This window comes from Argiope bruennichi, chromosome X1, assembly GCF_947563725.1.
Source record: "Argiope bruennichi chromosome X1, qqArgBrue1.1, whole genome shotgun sequence".
NCBI lineage: Eukaryota > Metazoa > Arthropoda > Arachnida > Araneae > Araneidae > Argiope > Argiope bruennichi.
In genome coordinates this window covers 128344821-128350115 of record NC_079162.1, presented here as the reverse complement: position 1 = coordinate 128350115, position 5295 = coordinate 128344821, and positions in this window count along the sequence as shown.

The window sequence follows — 5295 nt, the reverse complement described above, 5'->3', positions numbered from 1 at the left end:
TATGATCCTTTATTCAGAAATTTTCACTGTGCCGTCAGATAAGCTTAAAAGATATTTAATTTGAAGAAAATTTAATTCTGAAAATATTACGCGGCAAGCCGGTAAGAAATTTAAATAAACTGCAGAATTTTTTGTGCTTAATTGTTTGGTTGTGTCACTTTCAGATAAATTAACCTCATAGTGAAAACAATATACATAGCTTTGGGATTTCTTCCAATATGATGACTACAATTTAAAAAATGTGAATACTAAAATTACTTGAATTACCTAGTAGTATTGTGTTATAGATTTATGCATTATTATTCTTTTAGTTTGCTTTACCTTAATAATTACAAATATATGAATCATTTATTCTACTAACATCCATTTTTAGAAGAAATCCGCTGAAAGTGTTTTTCAGTCAATGTTATTAATTTGAATCATAGTTACATATTTAGTTACTCATTAAAATTCCCATTCTTAAGTGTAACCATGACTGACTGGATTATTCTACTGCAAATGAAGATTAGGTGTAGATTTATTTACATTTTTATCATATAGTTTTATTTATGTTTATTGGAATGTACAAAACTCTGTTGTTACTTTTTTTTTTTTTTTTTGTTTTTTTGTTTTTTTGTTATTATTGCCCTCGACGTGCATCTGTGCAGTAATGGTCTGTATGTTCTAAAATGGGAATGCTGCAATTTTACACAACTCAATGATTTATATTTGCATTACTTACAATTTTTTTTATCTGTTAAGCTATTTTTGAATAGTTTGACACTTAATTCGTGTTTGTCGACATTTGTAATTTTTTACGTGTCAGAGTAGGTAAGTTTTTTTATAATTAAAATTTAAATTTATATAACTTTTCCTGTATTCCTTATGTGCATTTATAAAAATTACTACAGATGCACTTTGAAATGAAATAAAAAATATTGTCAGTGAAGAGTTAGAGTAAATATACATGCAGGTTAATCTTCGTTTTCATGAAAAGAAATATTTTATATTGTAAGTAATATAAAAATAGTGCATTTGAATGTTATGTATTGTTTTTTAGAAATATATTCATTCTTTAAGGCTTGTTTTCAACAAAATTATCAACTTTTACCTACACGTTCGTGTGATATTAAAAATATTGTAACCATTAAAAATCATTCCAAGTGCATATAAATTATGATTTAAAATGCGTCTTGTATATTTTTACGAAAAATCATCTGTTGGGTATCGTTGAATGAAATTTGACGAGCTGGATAATGAAAAATAACACTTTCTTCCGCGAATATTCCAGAAAACACGGAGCGTGGGTAACAAAAACACAATTGAGAACAGTACTAGCGCCTCAAGCAGACAGCAAATTGCTAAATAGAAATCAGTAATAGCGCCCAGTTTAGATAACTAGAAATCGCTTTGCGAGCAACTCCAAAGAGAGAATTAATTCTCGTGTGACCGCCTCGACTTGTGTAATTTCCCGACAGGGCGTGACGTCTTATGCACTCTCCAAATCTATTTTTCCAATAGAGATAGTGTCATAAGTATGGAGAACCAGAATAGAATACAGTATAAATAAACCTTTACTTAATTTGGGTGAATTTTGTAGATGATATCGTTTCTTTCTTGACACTAATATAAAGTCTTTTAAAATTCTTAAAATTGTTGCCTGTTGCTCAAAAGTTAAAATATGCCTTCATTCATTCCCTGGACAATTTAATTCGCTCTCTAATCAAATCATTTACGCTTTCCAAATATTCCTGTAAATTATTCACATATACAATCAAAAGGAAGGCATATCCCTTTTTCGTCTACAAAGTATACATGGGGTAATCGAGGCATTCCAGCCAAAAAGTATATCTGAAGAAGTCCACCCACAGAGTGTGTAGCATAATGAAAAGTGCTTAAATTTACAATGTGTAAATGTTTTAGTCAAATGCGTAAAATCCAGTGTCTGAAATTTTAATTTAAAGTCGTCAGTTTTCAATCATGGTGGTTTTATTTATTTATTTTGTGTGTGGTGTAGGGGATTCGGGGTTAGATGTTACTTACATGGACTAAGTTATATTCGTATTTTAAATTAACAATCTATTAAAATTCACTTTTCTCTTGCTGGTCATCATTTGAATCCTTGCAGATATTTGTGTAAGGTTTGTGCAACGAGAATGCATGGATTTCAGGTAAGTGATATCAAAGTTCCCTTCGTCCACATCCGTAAACACGCTATACATTGCTGCCAAACTTTGTGAAGGGTTCCGGATTTATCTTGACTACCAATTTCCAAAATAAGCGTGGCTGACAAATGTACCGATGTTTGATCTGACTGGGAATGGTAAAAACCAAACAAATCAGGGTTATTTAAATATTTACGACACGAACTAGCAGAGGCAGACATAAACAAAGATTCCAATTCATATATAAATAAAAAATAACGTTGTATGCAAACAAAACTCGGATTTTAGGTTGGAATGCATTTCACAAAAGCACAACGTCTCACTACAATATCTCAAGCGTAATTGAACTAATCTAGACAAGTTGATGCTTGTCTTCTACAGCGTCATTCAACCGACGCCAGTCGGAGAAAGTTTATGTCTGTCAATAGAAGAGCAGTAGTGCTTCCTATGATCCACAATCGATCATGCGGAAAGTGGTCGCATTCACATACGGTGAAGAGAGAGAGAGAGAGAAAAAAAAAGTTTACGTAATAGAAGAGAACTGGCTATAGTTTTGAAATCAGCATGTCTTTTTTAACTCTGAAACGGCTCAATAGAAATTGTGTTACAAATTGTACCCCTGTGTTATTTTCAGAAAATATGCGAAACTTGTTTCAGCAAAAAGAGTTAAGAATGATTGTTGTTAGCGCAAATTAAAACTCATTTTCTATTTTTTTTTTTTTTTTTTTCCTGAGAAAACCTTTTAAACATTGTTTTCTTTCAAATGCATCTGAAAGAATTGCAAGTTCAGCGAATAAATTTGTATAGATATTTAAACCTTCTTTAAACGCCAAAGACAGGCGTGTCTAATTTCTGGACAATCATTAGTGTCATCTCGACTTACTAATATTCACCATCATCGAGAAATACAGAGTGACGACTCTTTTGTCTTCCCCAATTCACATACGACATAAATTGCAACCATTAGATTGGTCTGTATTTTCTGACTTTCAAAAATTCACCAGTATTATCTGAATGAGGAACAGTCTTTGAAAGACTATGGCAACATTAGACATTTCATTTGTGAAATAAGTTTTGCTAAAATGCGAAAGAAAGTTATAGTAAGTTTTCTCGCATCTGGAATCTGACCATTTAATTTGGACATTTTTGGTAATGAAGACTTCTTGCAATCGAACATGGCTAATCGTTCATAACCAACAGATTTTCCTGAGGGACGAAATGTTGCAGAAAACGGTCAAAATGTATGAAAATTTGTGGATGCCAAGTCCAGGTTGTATGGTAAGTGCTCCAAAACTTCCCAACCGAATTCCTGAATATTTAGACGAATGGGGAGTGGACAGTCTGCAAGGATCATAGGTAATCACAGATTACGTATGTGGATATGCTAGTGGTGTTATATCTGTGAATTCTATCTCTATCTTTACAAGTACAAGAAAACATATGCCTTGCGTACTCCGCCCTATATATGCCATTGAACAAAGTCCACGATAGATTGCATTTTGGTGCTAGTTAAAAGACGGCGCTGTTAATAGGATGTATTTTGCCCTCGAAAAAGGGTTGATTCTAACCTTAAAAACAAAAATATAAATTGCTCTTGTTTCTTTTTCAATATACACTTGACTGATATAGAGAATGTCTTTTACGAGATCTGAGATCTTGGAAAAAGAAAGAATGAGCAGCAATTTAATTAGAAGTCACTAAACATTATACCAGAAAATTTCTGGGAAGCGTTTGCATTTTCAAGGACTAAAAATGGTCTGATTCCTGGATTTTTCTAACAAGAATATGAGAGGAAGAAGAATTGTATTAATCATACAAGGAGTTAAATTATATGAAGTATCGTATGCATAATGTATAAATTTCAACTTTAAGGTATTATAATATGAAAGTTCAGTAGTTTTTCTTAGAATTTTTACTTTCTGATGTACGAAGTATACAAAGAAAAATTATTGAACTCATAAACAATTTAAAAAAAATCGAACTCGAGAGTTTGATGGATTTCCACATTTTCAGATCTTCCTGAATCCAAAAACACATTTTTGGTATTATGTCTGTCTGTGTCTGCGAACATGGTAATTCAAAAACGCTTTGAGACGGAGGAACTTTCAGATTTAGCTACTCCAAATCTGTAGATTTCCATGAATTTTGAACGAAATATATTCAGAAGAAGTTCGGCTGTCAGAATTTGTTAACACGATAATTGCAAAAAGTAGAGGGTTAGATGAGTACAATTTGGTAGCCAGATTTAAGATATAAAGTTTTAATATGTATCAAATTTGGAACCATATCCGTCTAGAGACCAATCAAGTTTAACTCTCTGTCAATCTATACTTTCACAAGCATGTAAACGCAATGATTTAAATATATGAAATTTAGTATATAATTCTGTGACTGCAATTGTAATTTTGAGTCAAATTTTGTTTTTATTCGGTCAGATAAAAGGAGTCCAAAATAATCGTCCATTATCATTATTCGCCAAAAAAAAAAAAATGTCAAAGACCCTAATTCTAATAGTGTCTTCCGCAACTATTAGTTCGCCAATGACATACAGATAATAATTCGCAAGTACATTTATTAGAGAGTATGCGAGAAAATTTCGGGGAGATCACGTTCTCTTGGAATTGAATTCAGAGACTAGTTTATACATTTATTACATTGGAAACAGAAATTTAATGACAAATTACTTAAATGATTGTTTGATGAAAAGTTCTATAAATGATTACTCTTACGACACTCATTATAATTTTATAAATGAATGAACTTTTTTTTGTTGTTTAAATTCCAAAGTTTAATAATCATGAATATTTATTTCTTTTAAAAAGAAATTAGAAAGTTTTTCCTGAAAGTGAAGATGAATCTGTTTCGGATTAATGTCAAAAAGTTGCTCGCAGTCTCATATTATGTCGTAGTAACTTTAATGAATGTGATTGTGCCAGGGATTCTTAAATCTTTCGTCTGTGTAGCTTGCATAAAAACAGGAAATATATTTGTGGAGATCGCAGATTAACATAGATTAATGCAAGGACAAACACAGTTGTCATACTATTAGAATGAACTCAGGAGGATCTATGGCAATAAGAATAACCTCAATCCGCTGAGAATCGTCTTTAATACATTATTTAAATTCTGAATTAGTGGTGTAGTATCTCAA